The following is a 13543-nucleotide window of genomic DNA, read 5'->3' as shown; positions in this document are numbered from 1 at the left end:
CTTTTGTCTGTTCATTTCACGGCCGGATCCATAGCACCTAGAACTGTGCCTGGGCAATCAGCACATATTTGATGAATGGATGACTGAATGAATGAATGAATGAATGAATAATGAATGAAGTTGCTCTACTTTGTAAATTTGCTGTCTCAGTATTAGGAAACTTACCTTGATCATTCATTTTTACTGGTGTTTATATTTTAATCAGTGAATCAAATTTATTTTATTTTCCATTTTGATGTGTTTGCTTTTAAGGTTTTTTTTTTTATCTAAAGCTTGGGCCAATTTAAGTTTAATTTTTAATCAAAACAGTATAATATTCATAACCAAAGTATTTTCATGTAATTCAAAAGACCTAGAGTGGGTCACAATACTGATTGCTAGGGAATTGCTTTTTATGTCATTTGAACAGTAATGAAAATATACTTGTATGGATTAATTTTATCAGAAACACACCAAATTTTTATATCCTCAGTCAGCCCTTTTGACCACATTGCTCAAAAAATAATAATAGTTGCTACTTTCTACAATCCCTGGTAGGTAATTTTATTAATTAGAAATTTACTTTATTACTTCCTACTGATAGTACTATTTGATATGATACCTTCTTCTGACTGTTAGGTTTTCTATTTCTCTTACTATTTGTCTCCTCCCTTTTTCTTTTCCTGTGTTTTCAATCAGACTTGGCCTGCTAACTCTTAGGAGGCTAAGGTACCCTCTGTGAGCTTGTTTTTTTCCTTTGAGTTGTCTACTAACTCTTAAGTGCTTTAAGTGGATGGAGTTCAGAGAATGAATCACTTAGATGTTGACTAGTCAAACTGTAAATTGAAGATACTCTGTTCTCCTATTCAAAAAGGAAAGCAAAAGGTTAAAGACAGCTATCCAAACAAATTTAAAGACACATATAATGGGCATTTTTGTTCTTGATTTCAATTTATGGGAAGCCAATATAGACAGTTTGCAATGATATTTTTAACCAAAAAATGTAAATGTTTTGTTTACCCAGTCAGCATTTTAAGGCCCTTTAAAAAATGTTTATCTTTATTGTTGAAAGTATTACAGATGTCCCTTTAATTCTCCCTACCCCATTGACCCCTTCTATCCCTCCTATACCCCTCCTCCCCCTAGGCCTTCACCACATTATTTTCTGTGTCCATGAGCTATACATACATGCATACAAGTTCTTTGGTTGATCTCTCCTACCACCCACCTCACTCCTGGCTTCCCCCTGAGATTCAACAGTCTGGTCCATTTCTCTATGTCTCTGGATCTCTTTTGATCATTGCTTTATTTGTTCATTAGATTTCATATTAAGTGAGATCATGTGATACTTGTCTTTCTCTAACTGGCTTATTTCACTTAGTTCTTAGTTCTGTAAGGAGTAGCAGTTCAAATTGAAAAAGTAGTTATAGTCTGTGTTCTCAAACAATTCATGTTATGGTAGAGGGTTCAGCATGAGCATTAGGGAAGATCTGATTGGTTCTGTCTGTGGTGGGTCTGGTGATATATGAAAAACCATGTGTAAATACTAATGTTTGAATTTCAGAATGTATTTCCTAAAAGGAAGTAAAAAGGTTTAAAGGGTGAGGGTAACTGTAGGAGAATTTGCACTGTCATTACCCATGATTATCAATTATGAAGAGATATGCTTGCTCTTAAAAAACCAGAGAAAATTACCTTAGGTAAATAGCCGGTATTTATTGAATACTAGAGGCCCGGTGCACAAAATTTGTGCACTTGGTGGGGAGGAAATCCCTCAGCCCAGCCTGTGCCTTCTCACAGTCTGGGACCCCTCAGCGGATGACCACCTGCTGGCTTAGGCCTGCTCCCCAGGGGATTGGGCCTAAGTTGGCAGTCAGACATCCCTCTGGCAGCCCAGGAGCCCTTGGAGGATGTCCACTTGCCAGCGGGGAGCAGGCCTAAGCTGCAGTTGGACATTCTTAGAGCTGCTGAGGAGGCTGAAGAGGCTCCCACCACTACCGCTGTATTGGCAGCCATCAGTCTGGCTTGTGGCTGAGCAGAGCTCCCCCTGTGGGAGTGCACTGACCACCAGGGGCCAGCTCCTACATTGAGCATCTGCCCCCTGGTGGTCAGTGTGTGTCATAGTGACCAGTCATTCCTAGTAGTTCTGCTGTTAGGGTCAATTTGCATATTACCCTTTTATTATATAGGATGCTCCATTTGTTGAAATAATGGTTGTGCAGGGAAATACAAGAAGGTGACTAAAGAATTGCTTTCAATTGCCTGTTTAGTAGCAAGCCTGCCTTTAAATATGGACTTAGAGCCTTAACTGGTTTGGCTCAGTAGATAGAGCGTCAGCCTGTGGACTGAAGGGTCCCAGGTGTGATTCCGGTCAAGGACATGTACCATGGTTGCGGGCACATCCCCAGTGGGAGGTGTGCAGGAGGCAGCTGATAGATGTTTCTCTCTCATCGATGTTTCTAACTCTCTATCCCTCTCTTCCTCCCTTCTTCTCTGTAAAAATTAATAAAATATATTTAAAAAATAAATAAATATGGACTTAGATTGCTCTTGTGGTAAAAATAAAAAAATCTCACAAATTGGCCGTATATGGTGGATACTAACTAGAAAAAATGCAGTGAGTTTCACTGCTTTAATATTTTCAAATCCTTAAACAAAATATATATTTATTAGTGAATATGTTCCTCTATTTGTGTGTATGTGTAATTTTAATCAGTAGTGATTCTGCAAAAAGAACTTAATTTTTCGTTTATGCTAATCACTATCTGACAAAATATAATTCCTTATCCATAGATAATGAACTGTCATTGTTTGGCATGTATATAGTTAATTAACCTCCTGCTAATAGCATAATATTCCTAATAGCATAATAAATACTAAGTACCACAGTTAACTAATGCATCCGATGCTTGCACGAAGCACTATGACTCACCAGAAAGTTTAAAAATTGATATGACTGGTTGATAGAACCATTAGAAAACATTGAAATTCCAAAGAAACACTTGAATGACATCATGCCATTTTTGTGTGAAATGTCTGACATGTTTATTATTAGTTCAATAAGAAAGCAATAATAAAAGAAATACAAAAACATTGTGGAAATTTAAAGAAAATGAAGACAATCCCTCTTGTAAATCTACCATTTAAGTAAACTTACATTTTTTACTTCTTTCTTTCTAATATGATTAAAATCTGAATTTGTTTAGCTTATTATTATAATTACAGCCTCAGTGTATGTACACATTAGTTTGTGTGCATATATGGTTAGATAGCAAAATGTACTAAGGAGTTTCCCAGTGTTATGTCGGGGGGTTTTTTTTGGTGTGTGTTTTTGTTGGTTTGTTTTCCACAGCAGTTCTCTCTAGGTAAAAGTGATTAGATGCATCCTAGGTTTTTAGCTTGAAGAGCCTGTTGCAACATACCAGAATAGTTATTGGAAATCTCGGAATATGTTTGAAAAAATTCATGTGTTCTTTTCATTAGGAGAATATTTTAAATTTCTTATGTACCACATTCATTACCTTTTCTGAATAAACATTATAGTGAAGTAGATCATGGAGGAAAATGTGTCACATATAAATTGAATTTTGTTTTTATGCCATGGTTTTTCTGCTATACTAGTACCTTACACATTGTGGGGTTAAACTACATTGGCAAACAATGAAAAATATAAAAACCTACTCAAATAGTACTACAACTAGAGCCATAAAATAAAGTATTTTTCATCATTAATTTAATGTATTTTTGTTTGTTTTTACAGAAGTGTTTAAATGTTCAGTAAATTGGAGGAAAAAAACATGGATGTTTAACAACTGAAAACCACATTAAGGTAATTAGTAGATTATTGTTGCCAATCCATTTGTTAGTAACTTACAAGTGTATTTAACATCCTTATATTCAAGTTTGTATGTTCTGTTATGAGTGTCACATTGAAAATTTATGTTGTATAATGAGTTATTAGAGTTAAATTTTACATGTTTTGGAACATCAATTGATATTTCTTGTGGAAAAATATGTAAATAATATAGTTCAAAGTATTTGCTGTGGTGAGGAATTATATTCCAGCTATATTAAATATAAATGAGCGACTAAAAATAAATAATTTCATTGGCTCTCTACCTCTTTGGAAAGGCAAATAGCTCTACTATCTTAAATGTCTGATAACTATTCAGAATTTTGTTTTTAATTGCTGCATGTATACCAATGCAATAAAAGTTATTTTTGTTTAATTTATCTAGTTCTCAATTACATATCCCTGACAATAAATGTGAACATTAGGAAGTATGACTATTAGCAAGTAAATTATTTGGAGAAAAAAATGTTTTTATTTATTACAGATATATTTATAAAGTTCAACATAAAAGATTTTGAAGACCATAACCTTAGGCCAGCATGCATATGTGCATGTTCTTCAGAAAATCATTTTGAAACCAAAAAATGTGTGTGTTTTGAGCCTGGTTCTTGTCATGAATGAAGTTGTGGACAAAAACGATTAATGGAACCAAAGTTTATTGGGCGAAGCCTGTTCTGGAAAAGGTGTAGCTGGGGTTCCAGGAGCAGAACAGTGTCCAGAGTTTCTTTCCATGTTACAGTGGAGAGTAATTTCCATCCAAGCTAAGTACAGTCTCTTAGGCCATGTGTGGAGGCCCACATGGCCATAAGCCACATGGGTGCAGGGATGTGCTCTCCTCCCACAGGAATGAACCCATTGCACACTTAGGGTAAGAGAGAGGGTAAGAGGAAATAGCACCTTTTAATTTAGGGAGTGGAAACAGCCTTGCCAGGTCCTGATTGGTCTTTTCAAGGAATTTTGCCTTAGCAACATACGTGGGATTGGTTTACACACCATACTGCTTTGTGATTGGTTATCTGCAGCTTCCTGTCTTAGCAATAACCCTACATCTTAAAGTTCATGCCTCTGGCCCTCCCTGCCCAGTTGGGGTGCCTTAGAAATTCCACCTAGTTTTATTTCCTACACCCCCTGGTCCATGTCCCTGTCCACATATCTGACCTCTGTCTCCTCAATTTGAAGACAAATTAGGCCTTTATAATAATTATTCAACAGTGAAGTTGGAATTTCCTGTCTTTTTGAAGTTACTGAAATTAATTTCTGGAGAGCAACTTTGTATTGTCTACAATGTCAGTTATTTTAAACTAGAGGCCTGATGCACAAAGTTCGTGCAAGAGGCTTGGCCCCTACAGCCCGGCTGGCCCTTGCATTTTCTTGCAGCCCCTTACAGTCCAGGCTTCGTCCAGAAGGTCGTTCAGCTCTTTGGTCTAATTAGCCTATTAGTTTTATATGTGTGTGTGTGTGTGTGTGTGTATATATATATATATATATATATATATATATATATATATATATATATATATGATACTAGAGGCCCAGAGCACAACATTCGTTGCACTAGGGGCATGGGGGGATCCCTTCAGCCTGGCCTGCGCCCTCTCGCAGTCCAGGACCCCTCGGGGGATGGCCTAAGCTGGCAGTCGGGCATCCCCCAAGGGGTCCTTAGTGTTGCTGTGGAGTTGGGAGAGGCTCCTCTCGCCACTGCTGCTTTGCTCACCAGCTGTGAGCCGGCTTCTGGCTGAGTGGCACAACCCCTGTGGTAGCCCTGCTCAGCTAGAAGCCAAGCTTGCTACTCCTTAGCACTGTCTCAAAGGCAGGAGAAGCTCCTGTCACCGCTGCTGCGCTCGCCAATTGTGAGCCTGGCTTCTGGCTGAGCAGCGCAACCCCTGTGGTAGAGCACTGACCACCAGGGGGAAGCTCCTGCATTGAGCGTCTTCCCCCTGGTGGTCAGTGTGCATCATAATGACCAGTTGTTCTGCTGTTCAGTCGATTTGAAAATTAGGGTTTTATTTTATAGGACTAGAGGCCCAGTGCACTAATTCATGCACAGGTGAGGTTCAGCCAGCCCGCCCTAAATTGGGGCTGATCGGGCCAGGCCAGTTTGGGGGAGGGGACAAGGCAGGTTGGCCGGCCAGCCCTGCCCCTGATTGGGATTGCGGGGGCCGATTGGAGGTGGGGCCGGCTGAGGGTAGGGGCTGCTGGTGGTTGGCCTCTGGCCCTATCCCTGTTCTACCCAGGGCCAGCCGTGGGGAGGGACCGCCCCCCGATTGAGCCGGTTGGCCGGCTTCAGTGTTCATCATAGCGACTGGTTGTTCCAAACGTTCTGGTCATTCTGGCTTTCTGGTTGCTTGGCTTTTATATATATAGATAGCCTTAAATTAGAAGTATTAACTTTATTATTCTTCATATTAAACTAAATCATGTTCATTTTGAATTACTGATCTAATATATTTTATAAATTATTACCAATCTGTTTCAAAGGTTTTCTATTTTTCTTTTTAGGGTAAGGGAATGAGTAGCTTAGACTATAAAAATACTGCACTTGCCTTTGTAGGCACTAACTTGTACAATTGTTATTCCTTCTTGTGATATTTTTATCTTAGTTTTATTGTCACTGCTTTCTTTCCACATTTATTCACAATGAAAATTAGTATTATTCCTATATTCCAGAATAGATTTGATTGAATTGATTTTATTTATATTTACTAGCTTATTTATACATTAACATACATTTTCAGACATTCTGTTACTGACTTGCATATGAAATGGATTTTGGTACTTAGGTAAAGAAATAAATTAAACAAAAATAGGTTATTTTAATCATTTTTTTTAAAAAAAATAAAGCCAAGCAATATCTGATCTGCTTGCTCTGGAGAAAATAAATGCTGGTGGGAAATTGAAACTCTATGGAAATTATTATATACATTTTTTAAAAGTCAAGGACAAACTAAGACAAAAAGGTGGGGGTGCAGGTCACTTTTGGTGGAGGCTCTTAAAACCTCATGGAAGCTGTGAAATTCACTGAGGTGTTGTTAAGGCAGGGAAGGTGAGGTCGTGCATTCCAGGCCAATAGAATAGCTTGTGAAAAGGGACATGAAGGAACAAGGGATGGCAAATGAAGGATTGATATGTCTGCTGTGGCTAAAGGATTAGGCACATGTGGTTGGACAATGTTAAGAGATGAGTCTGGAAAAATAGTTTTGGAACAGTCCATGGAATATCAGGTTTGCCATAATAAAGCTTAATTTTCCATCCTAATCCCTAGAATGGATTATTAATTTAATGGTACCCATAGAGTTTTGAGTAGAACATTTTAGAACCTCTCCTGGAGGAAAATAAAAAAGAATTAAGGTCTTATACCATTTAATATAATGACTGTTATAGTCCCCTAAATATAAAGTTTCTGTAGGAATCATAGGAACTTTTACAGTGTTGCATGGTGTTGAATGATTGGCAGTATTTGCTTCCTTGTTTTTTAACTGAAATATTCATGTATCATAAATTCACCTTTTTAATGTATATAATTCAGTGGGTTATGTATATTCACAAAGTTTGTATGAGCATTCCCACTGTCTAATCCAAACCATTTCTTTCATTCCTAAAATAAACCTTGTACTCATGAAAAGTTACTTCCCTCCCCTTTCCCCTCCTCTGGCAAACTAATATATTTTCTGCCTCTGTGGATTTACCACAGAAATGGAATTATATAATACGTAGCCCTTTGTATGGTTCTTTCACTGAACATAATGTTTTTAAGTTTCATACTTGTGTGAATTAGTACTTAATTTCTTTTTATGTCTGAATAACATTCTATTACAGGATATGTATATATCACATTTTTCATCCGTTTATTAGTTGATGGACTTTGGGTTTTTTACACGTTTTGGCTATTGGGAATGATGCTGCTATAAGTATTTATGCATAAGTTTTTGTGTAGTTATATGTATTCATTTCTTTTAGATCTATACCTGGGGTAAAATTGCTGGGTGATCTGGTAACTATATTTTACCTTTTGAGGAATGTCAAGACTATTTTACAAAGTGACTACACCATTTTACATTTGCACCAGAAATACATGAGTGTTCCAATTTCGCCATATCCTTGCCAAAAGTTATTTCTGTCTGTCATTTGGATTATAGCCATCCAAATGGATGTCAAGTAGAATCTCATTGGATTTTGATGGCAATGTTTATTTTTAAGAGTATTTTAGTGTATTGATGTTGCATGTGTTTGGATAAGTGCATTAATGGAATTATTATCAATTTTAAATAAACTAGTCCTCATATTTAGACAGTTGATTTTATGAAGTGTTAAATAAAAATTACAAAATGTAGATTGTTTGATTACTACTTGCCCAAGTCTACAATTAAAAAAAAAAAGGACATTCTTCCTACTCCTACTATAGGATATTTTTCAGATTCATTGTTTTATATAATAAAAGCCCAATATGCAAATTGTCCCCTCGGGTGGTTGTTCAACCAGGAGACCAGGAGTTCAGCTGCTCACTATGACATGTGCTGACCACCAGGGAGCGGCACGGAGCATGGTGGGTGTTGGCGACACGCTGTGACCTCTTGCCGGCTACCTGGGGGCATGGATGACGGGGACGGAGGTGCGGTCAGAATGTGCGGTGTCCGCCAAGCTCACTCTCACTCCACCTGCTACCCTCCCCCAGGATGCCAGGGCCAGAAGCCCATGAGTCGCCTTCCCGCACCCACGTGGCTTCTCCTGGGTGAGCCAGGCTGCAGCTGCTGGGACTGCAGGGGCCACTCGGGCTCCCTGTGGGTTCACGCGGGAGCCGGTCTGCCAGGCTGGCCAGGAGAGCGTGCGCCGCCCGCCCAGCTTCTGTGTGGCGCTGCTGGGTGGCCTAGAGGCCCCACTGCGCCCCGGTCATGGAGTCCGGCTGCACTAACTGCATCTCCACATGGGGACTCAACTCGGGTGCCATGACTCAGGTGGAGGGGGGCACACGTGGGCCCTGGGGACCAGGTGCTGCCCAGGGCCCAGAGGTGAGCTGGGACCTGCCCTTCCATGCCAGACACTCACGCTTCGATTGCCGGCCAGGCCTAGGGACCACACCCATGTACGAATTTCGTGCACTGGGCCTCTAGTATGATATAAACATTAATAACCTCAGATTTATTAATGAGCTAGCTAAACACTTAAAATTAACAAGGAGATTGTAAAATAGGGCTTTGTCTCGTGTATCATAAGTGATTAAACTTGTCCTAAGTACATATTTGGTCTTGAGGTGTAAGTGAATGATAGTATACAGCAATAAGAATAGCCAAGATTATTCTTAATTAATATCTGAAACACAGATGCAAACTTCTCTGGCATTTTCAGTAATGTTTAAAGTAATGTTCAATTGAGTCATCTACAAGTTTCTATCAAACTTTATGATAAATGTTTAGAAGCCTTATTTCAGATTTCCTGCAGGGAAGGCATAAAGTCATCGGGGAAACCCTAGCTCTTTCTGCTGTGGTGAACATGGCTGAAATCATGCAAGAGAAATCGCATGGCAACAAAGAAAGAGGTATTCTTGTGTCAGCAAATGCTATTGGAAGATGGCCTGAGGAACATTGCTTTAATCAGAGGAGATAAGTGTTAGAACACATTATGTAACATGAGACACTCACTTCACATTTGGACAACATATATGCTTTTCCAACATGTGCCAATTTATAATACTTGCTGGATTTTTAAAAAAAATCAGGTTGGCCTAACTGGTTTGGCTCAGTGGATAGAGCGTCAGCCTGCGGACTCAAAGGTCCCAGGTTCGATTCCGGTCAAGGGCATGTACCTTGGTTGCAGGCATATCCCCAGTAGGGAGTGTGCAGGAGGCAGCCGATTGATGTTTCTGTCGCATTGATGTTTCTAACTCTCTATCCCTCTCCCTTCCTCTCTGTAAAAATTCAATAAAATAAATAAAAAAAAAATCAGGTTCATTGATGTAAAATTTATGCATAATAAACTCATTATTTTTAATTCATAATTTTGTTTTCATAAACACATCACATTGTGTAAGATGCCACCAAAGTCTAGATAAAAAAACATATCCATGACTCCCAGAACTTCTCTCATGCGCCTTTGTAGACTGGTCAACCCCGCCTACCACTATTAACCGTAAGAACCTCAAATTCTATTTTAATAAGATACAAAAGAAAATCTGAGAGGAAAGTGGAGTTTTGAAGCTAGACCTTGTCCTCTGCTTCAACATAGCGTTTAGAATAGAGTTAGTTTGACATTTCTAAGAATTACATGTTTCTATAATAATTTCTTAAACCTCAAAGGAAAGATGTACTGGAGAAATACTGTCCACAGTAAATGACCTCTTGGAATGTATTTAACCTCAGTGTCAAACTAGTTTTCAAAATTACAAAGCCTATTCAGAAACGTCACTCCAAGAAAAGTTTTGGTTAATGGCTCATTCATCCAAATCCTTAGGCAAAAATCCTTGGAGTAATTGTTGGATTTTTCTTTAGCACATATTGCACATACATCTGCACTTTCTCTCTGACTTACGATCACCTCCTTGGCTACCAACGTGGTCCATATCACAATCCCTTCTCACCTGGGGAATTAGAACAGCCTTTTGGTGTTGTTGTCCACTGTCTTTATTTTACCTCACTCAGAGACTTGTTCATCTTCAACCTTCTATCTACTCCCGCTGCCCTGTTTACATTGTAGTTTGCTGAACACACAAAGCCTTAGCCCTTGTTCCCTGTGCAATTCTTTTTTCATGGCAGCCAACCCTGAACACCCTATTTGAAATTGAAACTGCCTGGAGACACCCTCTGCCCTCTTCCCCTGTTTTCTTCTCCAGACCACATATTACCACATTACATATAATTTTGTTGGTGATCTCTTCCCATTAATTAATTTATTCTAAATATTTTTCCTTGTAATATATTTTAGTTTCTGTTTTCGTGTTGTTGTTTTATGTGTGTGTATTTTGTTTTTGTTTTTCCTTTCCTCATGGTTTTGGATATTAGAGATTTAACTTTGGAGGTATGTCGGTGACTGTTTGGCTAAAAGCAGGCGGATTATCTGGGAATATTTACAACAACTCAGGTGAGGTATAATTAAGGTTGGGTTTAAGGCAACAACATTGGGGATTGAGAAGTAATAACAAATTTGAGACTCTTCAGAGGTCAAATTAAGAAGTCTTAGTGAGCCGAAACCGGTTTGGCTCAGTGGATAGAGCGTCGGCCTGCAGACTGAAAGGTCCCGGGTTTGATTCCAGTCAAGGGCATGTACCTGGGTTGTGGGCACTCCCCCAGTGGGGGATGTGCAGGAGGCAGCTGATTGATGTTTCTCTCTAACTCTCTCTCTTCTGCTCTGTAAAAACTCAATAAAATATATTTAAAAAAAAAAGAAGTCTTAGTGAAAGATTGCATTTCAATAGAGAAAGTTGAAGTCTCAGTGGAATGAGTCTAAGGTTTAAAACTGGCTACCCTGATTGTGGGTGGCATAGTTTACTGACCTTTAGGTAGCAGGATTCTTTGTGTGTGTTTACAAAATAATGATGTTTATGCAGAAATAATAGTGCTTGTTTTTTACAGAAATAATATCCAGAGCGAGATGTTAATTTTTATATTTAGGTTTGAGAGATCACTACAGATATAACACTTTGAACTGAAGGTATCTCACTTTTTTTTTACCCAGTGTTTATTGAATTCAAAAGGAGAGCTTTGGTTTGCTATGAGATAATATTTTCTAATTAATTTTAAAAAATACAGTCAGAAAGTGCAGAATGTAAAAACTGGCCATGGGCAGAGTAAAAGCACATTAATTATTCAGACAGTTATCCCTGCTTATTCCATTCTTGGAGAAATAGTGGCTGTCAGAATCTGTCAGCTGTAGAGTTAGTGCCCTTCAGAATTTACACGCATAAATGGTGACCTTTTGGAAAATTTGCATAAAGATAAGTCTGGCATTGGAATGATAGCTGCCAGTCAGCTGAGCAGAGCAAACGTTGTCAGCCACTGCTTACACCACAGAATTGACTATGAAACAATGAACAGTAAATGGAGCACATGCAAAACCACAGGAATACAAAAATAAAACCTACTTTTAATAATTTTACAACAGTTAAAGAAGTATAACCAATTACTGAATATCCTTATCTTAGTACTAGAGGCCTGATGCACGAAATTCGTACAAGAGTAGGCCTTCCTTCCCCTGGCTGCCAGCATCAGCTTCCCTCTGGCACTCGGGACCTGGGCTTCCCTCGCAGCCCCAGCTTCATCTGGAAGGTCATCTAGAAGGACATCCGGAAGGACATCTGGTCTAATTAGCATAGTATGCTTTTATTATTACATGTTTTTGGTGCATATAGCTTTTCTCACTAAAGATTTCTGCTAACATTTTTTTATGTTTTATTATAACTAAATTTTATAATCTAACCGTTTAACCATAAATATTTAATATTATATTTTATGTTATAAAATTCATGTATACTCATTATGGAAAATTTAGAAAATGTTGCAAAGAGAGAATATTAATGTTGTCCATTATCCCATCTCCAGAGAAATCCATGATTAACAGTTTGGTGTAAATTCTTAGTTATCTTTTAAATAAATAAACATAAACATATTTATTGCTTTATAACATGGCCAAGTACCTTTTTGCTAGCATCACACTACATTTTACTCATCATAAATGTTACTGAGGAAGGCATATATTCATATAAATCTTTTGGTACGTAAGTGATTATTTCCTGGAATAGCTGCTTATAGCAGTGGAGTTATTTTAAAGCTTTTGATACACATGTGAAAAAATCAGGATTCACTTTCAGAAGCTGTCACTTTACCTGTATCCTCACCTTTCTTTAATCATTTTAAATGTTATATTTTAAATGTCTGATGAAAGCTTGTCATTTAGGAAATGTCTTATTAAAATTAAGGCAGAAAATCATTTTAAATGTAAAAATACAATTTTCTTTGTATATTAATTACAAATTTCAATTTCTTTGTATAGTAAGCATGCTCACTTACCTCAGCCATCAACCTCAACTTAAAACGTTCGTATTTCATTCAGAAAAGTGCTGAACAGCGAGGTGTGCAGGACGTATAACCTCTAAGATAATCGCAATGCTCACCTTCCATCATTTCTGATTTTTATGGATAAGCCCTGAACCAGCAGTGGCCCAGAGAGAAGCTTATGTCCTCATCCTTGTACTTCACCAGATCTCCTTTATCTTAAACTGTCCTCTGTTGCCTCTAATCCATAGCATTGGAAACATTTTATCATGGTTCAGAAAAGGCTGCTTATTTTCTCCTGAATCAGGGATGCTATATTGAATAGAATGAGAGCTGCTCTATGCTGTAAATATTTATAGATTGGGGATTTTGTGCCACAGCTAGAAAGTAAAAAGAGTCTATTACTCTCAAATTTTTTATAGGACAGGGAATTGTTCATGATTTTTTAAATTGAGTGTTCATATTTAAAAATTTTTATTGAGTATGGTCCTTTAAAATTACCCATTGTAAATGTTTGAGCAATTTTAACATACTTATATACCCATGTAACTGTGACTGTCATCTGTCTGTCTGTCTAGATATCTGGCTGTCTATCAGTGCTTGTGTTTGTTTGTTTGTTTTCTATGTACAGTTCTGAGATGTAAGATTTGATAGAATTGTGTTTGCTCACAAGTAGGGTACAAAGTATTTTGATCACCTAAAAATTCCCTCATGCTGCCCCTTTGTAGTT

At 38.0% G+C, this 13543-nt stretch overlaps 1 protein-coding gene across 1 annotated transcript in view; it reads left to right on the top strand.

Annotated features, from left to right (window-relative positions):
• The window catches only part of ADGRL3 (adhesion G protein-coupled receptor L3), a 771395-nt gene that overhangs the window by 160381 nt on the left and 597471 nt on the right, over window positions 1–13543 (top strand). The window contains exon 2 of the mRNA XM_081093223.1: window positions 3740–3808. The gene's annotated coding sequence lies outside the window, so the exon portion shown is untranslated. The remainder of the gene's footprint in view (window positions 1–3739; window positions 3809–13543) is intronic.

Source organism: Myotis nattereri (assembly GCF_964212035.1).
Source record: "Myotis nattereri genome assembly, chromosome: 1".
NCBI lineage: Eukaryota > Metazoa > Chordata > Mammalia > Chiroptera > Vespertilionidae > Myotis > Myotis nattereri.
This window is presented reverse-complemented; position numbering and strand designations above follow the sequence as displayed.